General features: G+C 49.3%; 1 protein-coding gene across 6 annotated transcripts in view; it reads left to right on the top strand.

Annotated features, from left to right (window-relative positions):
• COL27A1 (collagen type XXVII alpha 1 chain) overlaps positions 1-14,223 on the top strand; it is a 728,465-nt gene that overhangs the window by 669,400 nt on the left and 44,842 nt on the right. The gene's annotated exons all lie outside the window — the stretch shown is intronic.

The raw sequence follows: 14,223 nt of genomic DNA, 5'->3' as shown, positions 1-14,223 counted from the left end.
AAGTTATCAAGAGTACCAGTCTTTTCAGATGACAACCATTGTGTGTGTAGGCAGCACAGTGGCGTAGTGGTTAGCGTTCTTGCCTTGCAGCGCTGGGTCCCTGGTTCAAATTCCAGCCAGGTCAACATCTGCAAGGCGTTTGTATGTTCTCCGTGTCTGTGTGGGTTTCATCCAAGCACTTCGGTTTCCTCCCACATCCCAAAAACATACACATAGGTTAATTGGCTCCCCCCGAAATTGGCCCTAAACTACAACACATACAGTACATAGACATAGGACTATGGCAGGGAATTCGATTGAGAGTTCCTTTGAGGGACAGTTAGTTACAAGACGATATACTTTTTACAGCGCTGCGGAAGATGTTGGCGCTATATAAATACGAATTAATAATAAGTGTTTATGCACCTTTAATCTAGCCCATATGTAAAGCATATACCCAAATCCATGCAGACAATAGACTGGAGCTGGATCCCTCTCCTCATTCTCCTCCCCCTCCTGTCACAAGCCTTTGTCTGAGGCCTGTAGAAGCCACGTCAAGCACTTGACTACACTCTATTTTTAGTGACTGAAGTGTAACTTGTGGGTAAAGTTCATGTTATAATGAGCCACGTCTTTCAGCTGTTGCTTAATGCGTTATAACCAATCCATTACTTTGTAACAATGGATTTATAATTTGTCCTAGTTATTCATGCAATGTTATATGGAGTTGCACAAATGTTCATGTTTAATATGATGGTTGTCAGAGTAAATGTGGTTTGGAATTGGCAGCCATCCCATGAAATTCGAGCGGCTCAGCCATAGAATAGAGTACTGATGCTGGCAGAAGGTAATGTGTACATTATTAAAGAGTACTTCTGTCATGACAGGCTCTATCTTAATGACAGATCGGAAGTGTGTGTATGGGGGGGGGGGGTGTCCTCAGGCTTAAATACCTGATCTGATGTCATAGGGTCACGGGTGACACTCCGCTCCCCTCCTCATCAATGCAGTCCCAGCCATGATTTTGAAGACTGCGGCCCCAAGATGGGCGTGGCCAGAGGCTCTGTGAAAAATTTTGAAAATGCCATGGCAGCAATAGGGAGGGGGCGTAGCAATCATCTGCCTGGAAGGATGACATCTGGACAGGTTAGTATTTCATCCTGACACCCCACTAACCCTGCATCATAAAGACAGAGACTGGCATAATACAGTCCTGGCTAAAAGTTTTGAGACTGTCAAAAATATTGGAAATTAGAAAAGTTGGTGCTTAAGTTTTTATAATAGCAATTTTCATATACTCCAGAATGTTATAGTGAATTGCATAGTCCTTCTTTGCCATAGAAATTAACTGAATCCCAAAAAAACCTTTCCACTGCATTTTATTGCTGTCATTAACCTGCTTGGCGGTAAGCCGCGCAGGAGGTTTTCTCCGGCCCTGCTGGGCCGATTTGTGTAATTTTTTTTTTTTGCTGCACGCAGCTAGCACTTTGCTAGCTGCGCCAGCACACCGATCGCCGCCGCCCCGTGCTCGATCGCCGCTATCCGTCGCGCCGCGCGGCCCCCCCCAGACCCCGTGCGCTGCCTGGCCAATCAGTGCCAGGCAGCGCTGAGGGGTGGTTCGGGACTCCCAATGACGTCCCGACGTCGGTGACGTCATCCCGCCCCGTTGCCATGGCGACGGGGGAAGCCCTCCAGGAAATCCCGTTCTTTGAACGGGATTTCCTGATCGGAGATCGCCTTCGGTGATCGAAGCGGGCGGGGGGATGCCGCTGAGCAGCGGCTATCATGTAATGATATAAGGAAAAAAAAAAACCTGCTGCGCTGCCTCCTGGCGGAATTTTTTATACCGCCAGGGCTGTTAACCTGCTGAGATCATTTCAGTAATCATCTTGTTAACTCAGGTGAGAATGTTGACGAGCACATAAACAACTGAAACAAAGATGTAAAAGCAGTTTAGCAGCAAATTTTATGAAAACTAATATTTTTGACAGTCTCAACTTTTGGCCAGGACTGTAGGATCTGTCTTTTTTTTACTGCGCTGTCTTTTTTTAAGAGTATATGTAATTGCTTTATATCTTTTCTGGCTCCACCCCCCATGTTCACACTGCCCCTGTCACTATGGCACCGGATCATCTTTGGCCACGCCTTCACTTTCCACTGCTGGAGAGGGCGAGGTAGCCATGTGCAGCCTGGCAATCTTGGTGTCTGTTTTCCATAGGGATGGACAGATGGAATCCACAGATTTTTTCTGTTCTTCTCCTGTAGTGGTATTACCATGGAAGACTCTTTCACACTAAGACATTGCGTTTCATGCGACGTTAAGGTCGCGTAACATGCCCCTAACGCAACGCATGTTAGTATTGAAGTTGGACGTTATATAGAGCCACATTATGCGTCTCTTGACGCGTCTGTGATGCGTACTTTTTGACGCATAATAGCCAACGAAAACAGCGGATGCGGCAAATAAAAAAAAAACAGTACTGAGCATGTGCAAACATCCGAACGCAGCCACATACGAGTATAACGCACAGCATGCTGCACTTTTATTGAACGTGCAGCGTTATACTCCAACGCAGTGTGGGCACTGTGAAAAGCCCATTTATTTTTCATTGCTGTGAGTTGGGCTGCGTTACAGGCTGCTCTAATGTGCACCTCTAACATCCCACTGTGAAAGCAGCCTAAAGGTCTACTGCTGCAGGATAGCCCTGGTACAATAATCCCAAATCATTTTCATTGCCTCCTTGATCTCAGGTCAGCCTGTAGACTGTTCTCAGGTACCCTAGCTAGTAGACTGCATTTCTTTTCAAATGCTTTTTTTCTCCTTTGTAACACTGGGGATCCATGGATGAGTTCGTAACATTAGAAATGCAATTTAAAAAGGGTTAGGAGAGTGTTCGTCTCCCTTCCAAGCAGCTTTAACCCCTTATGTCCCATGCAGTCTAGTATTTCCCAGGAAATGTAGACTTAAGCAAGTGTGGCTGTGTTCCTACTTGCACCAGATCCTGTGCAGCCAGCGGGAGCGGACAGCGGAGCAGTGCTTTTCAGCGCTGCTAGATTTGGGTGCAGCCAGCGCCGCCATAGACTGTAATGGGAATCAGTCTATAGCGGCGCTCAGTGAGTAACGTCGGCTCCGTCAGAAGACGGAGCCGAAGTTGCTTAAAAAACACAATAATTCGGCTTCCAGCAATCGCTGGAAGCCGAATGATGTCATTCCCCTACTATCCATGGCGGCCTGGAGGGGGAATAGTAATTAAAACAGCCCGGACTTGTGCAGGATCAGCCATATACCGCTGTATCCTGCGCCCAAGTCTACCGGTGCCGATTTCAAATGTACTCGCAGACATTGCTGTGTCTGATCCGATGGTCCACTGTGGTCTGGATGTAGCGCAGGGCAGATGTGTTACCAGGCTCGGACAGAGCCGCCGAACCACCGACGGTCCCATCGGTGGGCCCCGACCCGACTGCCCCTCCTCCTGACCTGGGGGCCCCTAGAAGGCGTGCGCTGCATGGGAGAGCCGGGGAGGGCAGCCCGACTGTTTTTTTTTTTTTTTTTAATGTCCCTTAAAAAAAACTATTTTCCCCGGGGGGGGGCCCCTCCTATCCTCCCCCTCCCTCACCTCGGAGGGCCCCCCTCCTGTTACGAGCGGCGGCGGTTACAGCAAAGTTCCTGCGAGGTATAGCAGAAGATAGAGGTCCAGCTGCCTCCCGGGCTACGCTGTCTCCTCTATGCCGCTCGCACTGCTTCCTGGTTTAGTGCGAGCGGCATAGAGGAGACAGCGACTGGGAGGCAGCTGGACCTCTATCTTCTGCTATACCTCCCCGGAAGTTTGCTGTACCCGCCGGCCGCCGCTCGTAACAGGAGGGGGCCCTCCGAGAGTCCGAGGTGAGGGAGGGGGAGGATAGGAGGGGGCCCCCGGGGAAAATAGTTTTTTTTAAGGGAAAAAAAACAAAAAAAAAAAACAGTCGGGCTGCCCTCCCCGCGGCTTGTAAGGAGGGGGGACACCCAGGTGAGGGGGAGCATAGGAGTCGGGGCCCCCACTGGCTACCCACCCGGCTACCTAACTGCCCACCCTCCCACCCTTCTGCCTACCCTCCCACCCGGCTACCTAACTGCCCACCCGGCTACCTAACTGCCTACCCTCCCACCCGGCTACCTATCTACCCACCCGGCTACCTAACTGGCTGCCCACCCGGCTACCTATCTACCCACCCAGCTACCTATCTGCCTACCCTCCCACCCGGCTACCTAACTGCCCACCCGGCTACCTAACTGCCTACCCTCCCACCCGGCTACCCTTCTGCCTACCCTCCCACCCGGCTACCTAACTGCCCACCCGGCTACCTAACTGCCTACCCTCCCACCCGGCTACCTATCTGCCCACCCGGCTACCTATCTGCCCACCTGGATACCTATCTACCCACCCAGCTACCTATCTGCCCACCCGGCTACCTAACTGCCTACCCTCCCACCTGGCTACCTAACTGCCCACCCGGCTACCTATCTACCCACCCAGCTACCTATCTGCCTACCCTCCCACCCGGCTACCTATCTGCCCACCCGGCTACCTATCTACCCACCCGGCTACCTATCTACCCACCCAGCTACCTATCTGCCTACCCTCCCACCCGGCTACCTATCTGCCCACCCGGCTACCTATCTACCCACCCAGCTACCTATCTGCCTACCCTCCCACCCGGCTACCTAACTGCCTACCCTCCCACCCGGCTACCTATCTACCCACCCGGCTACCTAACTGGCTGCCCACCCGGCTACCTATCTACCCACCTAGCTACCTATCTGCCTACCCTCCCACCCGGCTACCTAACTGCCTACCCTCCCACCCGGCTACCTAACTGCCTACCCTCCCACCCGGCTACCCTTCTGCCTACCCTCCCACCCGGCTACCTAACTGCCCACCCGGCTACCTAACTGCCCACCCGGCTACCTATCTACCCACCCGGCTACCTATCTACCCACCCAGCTACCTATCTGCCTACCCTCCCACCCGGCTACCTATCTGCCCACCCGGCTACCTATCTACCCACCCAGCTACCTATCTGCCTACCCTCCCACCTGGCTACCTAACTGCCCACCCGGCTACCTAACTGCCCACCCAGCTACCTATCTGCCCACCTGGCTACCTAACTGCCTACCCTCCCACCCGGCTACCTAACTGCCCACCCAGCTACCTATCTGCCTACCCTCCCACCCGGCTACATAACTGCCTACCCGGCTACCTATCTGCCTACCATGCCATGGGCGTCCCTACATAGGGCAAAATGGGGCATGCGCACTCCCCTGGCTAGCTGCTGCCCCCCCCCCCCCTAGCTACCCGGACGTGGCTGGCCCGCCCGCCCTGGGGTGGCAGCGGAGAGAGAAAAGAAGCGGCAGGCACAGCGGCGCTGCCTGCCGCATCACTTAATTCTAAAGGGGGGAGCGAGAGAGGTAGAGCCCCAAGGTGAGGGAAGGGGGAGGGGGAAACGTCCTCCCTTCCCCACCGCTTCTCTTCTCTCTCCGCTGCCACTGAGGACACCTATAGATCTGGCTATTTAAACTGGGGACACCTATAGACCTGTCTATCTATACTGGGGGGCCCTGTCACTACCTAAACTAGGGGCTCCTGTCACTATATACACTGGGGGGGGGGTCCCTGTCACTGCATACACTGGGGGGCTCCTGTCATACCTAAACTGGGGGTATCTGTCACTAACTGAACTGGGGGGGCGCCTGTCAATACCTGAACCGGGGGCACCTGTCACTACCTGAACTGGGGGGCACTGTCACTACCTAAACTGGGGGCTCCTGTCACTACATACCCTGGGGGGCACCTGTCACTACAAACACTGGGGGCTCCTGTCACTACATACCCTGGGGGGCACCTGTTACTACCTTAACTGGGGGGCACCTGTCACTACAAACACTGGGGGCTCCTGTCACTACCTAAACTGGGGGGTATCTGTCACTAACTAAACTGGGGGGCTCCTGTCGCTACCTAAACTTGGGGGTCCTGTCACTACCTAAGCTGGGAGGCTCCTGGTGCTACCTAAACTAGGGTGCACCTGTCACTACCTAAACTATCCAGGCCAGCCCAGCATCACCACCAGCCAACCAGCCCAGAATCACTGTCAAAAAGGCCACAGCATCACCACCAACAGTCAGGCCAACATTTACTTCAACCAGCCAAGTACAGCCCAGCATCACCGCCAGGCCGGCCACAGCATCACCGCCAGGCCTTTCAGCCCACACATCATCCCCAATCCAGCCAAAAACAGTATTGCCTGGCACAGCAGCCAGTAGAGGAGAATTCAGAAGCCAGGTGAGAGGTGTCTACCATATTAAGTGGGCATTCTGCCTATTTATGTGAAATGCTGTTTATTTATGTGCCTCATGACTGCTGAATTTGTCTTGTTGGGGGCCTCATGGTTACTGAATTTGTCTTGTTGGGGGCCTCATGGTTACTGAATGTCTTGTTGGGGGCCTCATGATTGCTGAATTTGTCTTGTTGGGGGCCTCAAGATTGCTGAATTTGTCATGTTGTCATATTTGTCATATCTAACCTATGCTGAGGGAAACTATTCTGGCTACCTATATTAGCCCACTGCCTTACTGTTACAGTTACATTACAATTACCCCCCACCCATGTGATGTCATGTCCACACCCATTTTTTTTGTTGCTGCGCGCTTTGCTTTTTTTGGGGGGGGGGTGTTGGTAAATTATCCGCACCGGGTGTCAAACACCCTAGCTACGCCACTGGAGGGGGGCACAGCTTGGAAGGGGGGGAATTGGGCACAGAGCGGCGGGGAGGGGGGGAAGCGTCCCCCCCTCCTTCACCTAGGGCCCCCCCCCCTTCCGCGCACCCCCCTCCTCCAGAAGTGCAGCCAGCAGCGAGCGGAGAATAGCTACAGAGATGATGCTATCTCCGCTCCGAGTCCGCATGCCGCTGCCCTGCTGGTCTCTGACTGTAGTGTGTGACGCTGTCCAATCACGTTCTCGCAGTACTTCCTGCTAGAGCGTGATTGGACAGCGTCACTACAGGAGACAGAGACCAGCAGGGCAGCAGCGGCATGCGGAGCGGAGATAGCATCATCTGAAGCTGGTAAGCTATACTCCGCTCGCTGCTGGCTGCACTTCTCGAGGAGGGGGCTGCGCGGAAGGGGGGGCCCTAGGTGAGGGAGGGGGGGAGGCTTCCCCGCTGATCTGTGCCCTCTGCCCCCCCTTCCAAGCTGGGGGGGACTTGCATTGTGTGGGGGTATCTCTGCCACCAACCTGATTGCATTGTGTGGGGGTATCTGCAGCCAACCTGATTGCATTGTGTGGGGGTATCTGCAGCCAAACTGATTGCATTTTGTGGGGGTATCTGCAGCCAAACTGATTGCATTTTGTGGGGGTATCTGCCGTCATCCTGATTGCATTTTGTGGGGGTATCTGCCGTCAACCTGATTGCATTTTGTGGGGGTATCTGCCGTTAACCTGATTGCATTGTGTGGGGGTATCTGCCGTCAACCTGATTGCATTTTGTGGGGGTATCTGCCACCAACCTGATTGCATTGTGTGGGGGTATCTGCCGTCAACCTGATTGCATTTTGTGGGGGTATCTGCTGCAATTTGACTACTTGATGAATTATCATGAGGCATGTAACTACTTGAATATACAATGTATCTGGTCGGACCTAATCTCTGTGAATAACGCCGCTACTTATTTTGTGTTTTGTATTTTTTTTTTTTAAGTCTGCCCATGACTCATCATGACCACGCCGATGTTCCAGTGCATGGTGACACCCATTTAGTTTCGCATTTAGACATATCCCTATTGGAGACTGTCCTCAGAATTGCTCACAATCTATTCCCTACCATAAAGTCATGCAAAATTTCTAAAGTACATGTGTATGTGAGCCCAAAATGGGGGGGGGGGGAGGGAGGGAGGAGGAGGAGAGGGGGGTGGGCCCCAGGCTGAAACTTCCTTGGTGGGCCCTTGGTGTCCCAGTCCGACCCTGTGTGTTACCCCCATAGGCTATAGGAACTCATCTGCCTGTATGGGATTATAGTGGTCTGCACAAAAGTGCGGCCTGCTTACCACTACGGATCTCACGTGTCTTCCCCAAGAACTCATTACTGAATAGGTACTGGCTTACTGAGTAGGCAGAGCGAAGATTCGAACCATGGTCTCTTATGTCAGAGGCAGTGCCCTTAAAGGATACCAGAGGTGACATGTGACATGATGAGATAGACATGTGTATGTACAGTGCCTAGCACACAAATAACTAGGTTGTGTTCCTTTTTTTCTTTCTCTGCCTGAAAGAGTTAAAGGGGAACTTCAGCCTAAACAAACATACTGTTATTAAGTTACATTAGTTATGTTAATTAGAATAGATAGGTAATATAATCTCTTACCCACCCTGTTTTAAAAGAACAGGCAAATGTTTGTGATTCATGGGGGCTGCCATCTTTGTCATGGGGGCAGCCATCTTTTTGGTTGAAAGGAGGTGACAAGGAGCAGGAGACACAGTTCCAACTGTCCTGTGTCCTAATTACCCCTCCCAGCTGCACACGCTAGGCTTTAAATGTCAAATTCAAAATGTAAAAAGAAAAAAAATGCACCAAAACAGCAGAAGGAGAACAACAACATCAGAAATCCCATCATGATTTGCACAGCATTAGGGGAAAAAAGCCCGGGCAGTTTTCTTCTGTGCAGCTAAAAATGAGGCTTGTATAAGAGAAACAAAGTTCTGATGCTGTGAAACTGTTAAAGAAACACCAAGCCTTTTTAGTGCTGCTGAGTCGATTTTTAGTCCGGAGGTTCACTTTAAATATCAGTTATGTCAATGGCTGACTCAGTCCTGAGTCAAACAGGAAGTGACTACAGTGTGACCCTCACTGATAAGAAATTCCAACTATAAAACACTTTCCTAGCAGGAAATGGCTTCGAAGAGCAGGAAAGGGATAAAAAGGGTCAACAGTTCACAGATTTTAGCTCTGGCATACTTCAATGAATGTGTCAAACAATAAACAATTTAAAACAAAAACAAAAACAATTTGAAACAATAAAACAGTTAAAACCTAAAAAGTAGATATAAACATAAAATAAATCTGTGGAATACAGTATATTAAAAAGTCATTTTTAGGAGAAGGAAGATAGATACAAACGTTTATTTCATTTGTTTATTTTCGCCTCGGGTGTCCTTTAACCAGCTGTGCATACATATGTACAGGTATTTTACAGCTTTTCATGATAGTGGTCCTTCAACAGCATACATCCAGCATGTGTACAGAGCTTTAGGGTATTCGTGTTTATGTTATTCCCAGTTGTTATCTGTATTGCTGCTATAGCTGCATGAACAGCCTGTGCTATGCTAAAGGTTGCTGACCTTGAGGGTTCAGGTTCATAGTGTTACACTGAGCTCTACTGAAGTGTGTCACAGAAAAATGTGATGGGCCCCTATTTATTGCAAAGATATGTATTTGTTTCTAAGGATTGTTTCTAAGGATTACTCTTATTAGTTAGTTTATTGTTAAAGGCTGCACTGAAATGAAAACTGAGGGCTAGTTCACATTGAGCACTAAACCGCGATGGCGTTAGCATCTGCGATTTGGCGAGCAAAATCTTGCATTTTACCACAATTTGCACTTGTGAGTCTCATTCAATAGAATGAAAAGCTCAATCGTCACCAAAGCACTGCATGCAGCGCGTTTGGGATTGATTGCAAATGCTGCAGTGTGAATGTATCCATAGGGATACATTAGCAGCAGTGCTTTGCTGATCGCTGTGCAAAGCACTGCAGAAGCACCAAGTGTGAACCAGTCCTGAACCAAAGGCACAGATTTTTCCTTGTTCTGTGTAGCGCTCAGCAGGTGAGATTGCTTTTGTCTGTATAGAAGATCTAGCTGGACAAATAAATGACTTTTTAGGTACCCATTTTCCATCTATTTTCTGTAATACAGAGCTGCAAACTTCTCCAGAAACCTTCTCTCATACTATGATACTGAGCAACTGTAGCAGCTTCACCCACAGAGCCTGCTACTGTAGCTCCCTTAAGCTATAAATTGCTGTATATTGGCAGGGCCGGTTCTCTCATGAAGCAAGGTGAAACATTTGCATCAGGCGCAGAGATTACAGGGGCAGCATGTTTGTACTCTGTGTTTACATTTACAGCATGCAGCCAGAGTAGGAGGAGAAGTAAGAGGAGAGCAAGAGAGGTGAAGAGGTCATCATTGGTGAAAAGCAGCTGGTTGTGCTGTGTGAGGAGTCTGACAGTGAGTGAGGAGGGGAGAGCAAGAGAGCAGTAGTGTTTCATTTGACTTGCACAGCAGAAGGGAGGAGGTGACACTGCTGTCCTGACTAAGCGGAATGGAGAACCGCTGACTGGCTGAGGGTGAGCAGTTTGTTTGTCACAGACTCGCAGCCAGCCATCCAGCCAGTTGCGGAGGTTGAGGTGTTTGCACTGCCCCCCATTTCTTGGGGGCACAAGGAGGCCTACATGCGGCGCCCCTGTTGAGATGCAAAGTATTTGTGTGGGCCACCTACAGCAGGAATGGCAGGGAGGTAGCCTTAGATCCTGCATATTCTGGTAGGCGAATGCAGGATGCAAACGCCTTGCCATTTTAATTAAACGAGAGTCAGTTTCAATTAGTCAATAGACTTGAGGCATCCAGTATATAAGTCAGGTGAAGACTGGTCAGAAGCACACACCTTTCACTCTTCTCTAGTATGCATTGTATGTGTTATTGTGTTGAGCTGCAGCATGTCATGTCTCAAGTTGCTGCATATGATCCCTTGCTGACTGAGAACATTAAATAAAGCAGAGTAAATTGACGGCTGTTGTGCAATCATTCCAAATTGGAGGGGTCGTCTGCCTGAGGCATCCTAACAAGTTTGCCTCAGGCAGCAAAAAGTCTAGTACCGGCCCTGTATATTGGTATGTAGCTCTGCCCTCCCTGTGATATTACAGCCTAGGCTGTTTAGCTATTCAGAATTCTCCTCCCAGAGCATTCTGGGAAACCAGGTATAATTACTACTGACTTCAGAACTTTTAGTAAACAACCATTCCGCTGTGATGTTCTAAAGATGTCACCACCTGTGACATCCGCCCCCCGCCCCCAGCCCCGAAATTACTTAGCAGTCAGACATGTCATATCGCTAAACAAAAACTGCCAAATAAGGACAGAGTTCTTCAATTTAACTCCCCTGCCTTAAATGCACCACCTGTTCCTCCATTCCTCTTCACTATTATCCTAATGATCGATGACAGTGATCTTGCAAGGGTATGCGCTGTTATGGCGTACGAGAGGAATCGGTGCAGGAGACTTGGGCACAGGATACAGCCTGTATGGCTTATCCTGCTTCTGCACAAATTCCCATCTATATTAAATACTATTCCCCCTCCAGGCTGCCATGGATGGTATGGAATTAAATAATTCAGCTTCCAGCAATTGCTGGAGGCCGAATTACAGTGTTTTATAAGTAACTTCAGCTCTGTCTTCTGACGGTGCTGAAGTTACTCACTGCTGTGCCCAAGTCTCCTGCGCTGGAATGAAAGTGTTCGTTGTTATGACCAAGCAATCAGAAGGTATACTTAGATATGATGCATACTAAGTGCATATACATGCATCTTTTGTTGTGAATACAGGTAGTCCCCGGTTAACGAACGAGATAGGGACTGTAGGTTTGTTCTTAACCTGAATCTGTTCTTAAGTCGTAACACTGTGCCATCTCTGTCCCCTGTACCTCCTCTGTGCCTCCAGTGTCCCCCTCTGTGCCACCTATGCCCTCTGTACCAGCTTATACAAGTTTAAAGCCATTTTTTCTTGTAGTTTTTGAGAAAATCAATTTTAAAAAATTCAAAGTCCAATTTGAAAAAAAAAAGGTTTTGACTTGTTCCCATGGAAGCACAGAATCCATGCCGTCTGTATTGGTGGGTCGTTCGTAAGTCGGGGACTACCTGTACTTAGATATGAGCCTGGAAGTATAAGTATTCATATTGTTGCTATCTGTGGGTGTGATATACCATATGTTTTTGCAGAGGGTTTTTTGTTTTGCTTTTAAAATCAATGTCATGAAAAATTATTTTCAATGAAAACCATTTTCCCTGCTGATTTCATCACAAGTGTCACGCCCATGAAAGGGTTTCCATTGAGATCTTCAAGTGGAGTGATCCTTTAAAGCACTGCTTGGTCCATGACCCGGCTCAGTGTATATATAATCATGGCAGTGTGTCAGGTGCCTATAGATGAGATCTACAGACGTCTGTGTCATACCAGGACAGCGGAGAGACCCGGCTATTCCTGCTGCCATGTGACAGAACTCCATAACAGCCTATTTATATCTGTCACGTCCAGCACACTTGTCATGGAATGGGTTCCTCTTCACAGTCACACAACACAAACACATCACAGATGTCGGCTTTCATGGATGGGGTTCACAGGATGGCTGAACTGTTATGGTGCCCTACTTAGAGGTCTCAGTGGACAGTGTTTTAAAGACTTTAAAGGATCACTCCACCTAAGAGCTATGGCCCACAAGAGTGCTTTCAGCCACCCTTTGGAAAGCCTGGAACCCACTAGGAGCGCTTTTCGGAGCGCTTTGTGATTTGAAAAGCTCTTGCTAATGTAATGCTATGGGTGTGATCCCACTGGAGCGATGTGATTGTATGAAAATCCCCCATAGCATTGCATTAGCAAGAGCTTTTCAAATCACTAGCACTTAGGGCTCAGACCCACTAGCAGCCTTTCTAATTGCTGATTTCAAAAGCGCTAGGCTAATGAAAGCCAATGAAGGTGAGCCCACAGGAGCGACTGCGATTAGGGAAATCACACGTGGGTCCTGCATCTTAATTGATGCAATTGTGCTCCAATACAAAAGATGCAAATGCTTCAAAAATGCAAATGCTTCAAAATTCATATTGCAATTAGCCTTCTGTAGTTGGTGGCCAGCCTAAGGCCCTTTTGTGCTGCCCTCTTTTGCCGCAGGGTAACGCAACCACAATGCAAAGCAATGGAGCCTAGCACATTTACTGCGTCACATTCTGCCAGAAGTTCCCGATCGGCCGCCAACCCACCACAAAGTCAGCAGCGCGTTACCGTAGCAGCCAGGCCTGGATTTACATCACAGGAGCCTATAGGCACAGTTGACCTGGCACTCTAGACTTCACCCTCCATGAACCTACAAACCCCCACCAAACCACGCCAGTGTGCTGGCTGGCCCAGCTGTCACTTCTCCCTTATTTCCGTTAGGTCCATAGATAGCTACAGGTGCCCCTTAGTACTAGGTAGTCAAAACTATCCTCAGTATTAAGCAGCTAGAGGTGTCTCCAAGTATTGGGTAGCTAGAAGTGCCCCAGACTGAAGGGAGATCTGGTCAGTGGAAAGCCAATACCTGTGTGAGTAACCTCTCATTCACACTCCGCACAGGACTCTGCATAGATAATGAGAAGGAAGGCACTAGGGGTGGGGAGTGAACTGCCTTTCCATCCTCAGGCGCCTGTAGGTACGTGCCTACAGTGCCTTATGGTAAATCTGGCCTTGGTAGCAGCAGTGCGGCGTGCATGCGTAAAATGACATGAATACGACAGGGAACCTGGGAATCCCAGTGACGTACTTCCTGTCCAGCAGGGAGTACGTTACTGGGCGTGGGCCAGCGAGCGGGCCGCGCTATGCATTTGGCCCTGTCGGCACACTATGCTGCAGGGTTATATGAATAAAGATTTTTGCGATGGGGCGGAGCATCGCAATGCAATGGCCAGGTGTAAAACCAGCCTTAAACTGATCTTTTATGTTTTTGGCACCTTAACAATCTGCAGCCCAAAATTAACTTTGTAAATCACTTTTGGGCAGTAGTTTTGGAATGACCACTGTACAGCTGAGCAGGGTGTACCGTTCTCCGGATAGATTTCCAGCTGAAATGATAGAGTGCAATCATTCTGGCCGGGGAACATCTACCTATACAGCATACAGCAAGCTGGGATGCACTGCGGGACCCGACTTCTTTCTCTTTGGGCTAAAATGTTTCAGTAATTTGTGCTCCAGTAGCTCTTCTGTGTAATCAGACCAGATAGGCTATCGTTTTCTTCCCATGCGTTTCAGTGAGCCTTCAGTACCCATGACCCATATCCCTCTTTCAAACACTTTTGGTAGCTACAAACCTAACCACTGGACACCAGAAGCACCCCATAGGGCCTGCTGTTTTGGAGATGCTCTGATGTACTTACCCATATCTCCTGCTTTCAACATTGTCATTGTTATAAGGTAG

Source organism: Hyperolius riggenbachi, chromosome 8, assembly GCF_040937935.1.
Source record: "Hyperolius riggenbachi isolate aHypRig1 chromosome 8, aHypRig1.pri, whole genome shotgun sequence".
NCBI classification, from domain to species: domain Eukaryota; kingdom Metazoa; phylum Chordata; class Amphibia; order Anura; family Hyperoliidae; genus Hyperolius; species Hyperolius riggenbachi.
Note: the sequence above shows the minus strand (reverse complement) of the source record. Positions and strands in the feature narration are given on the sequence as shown.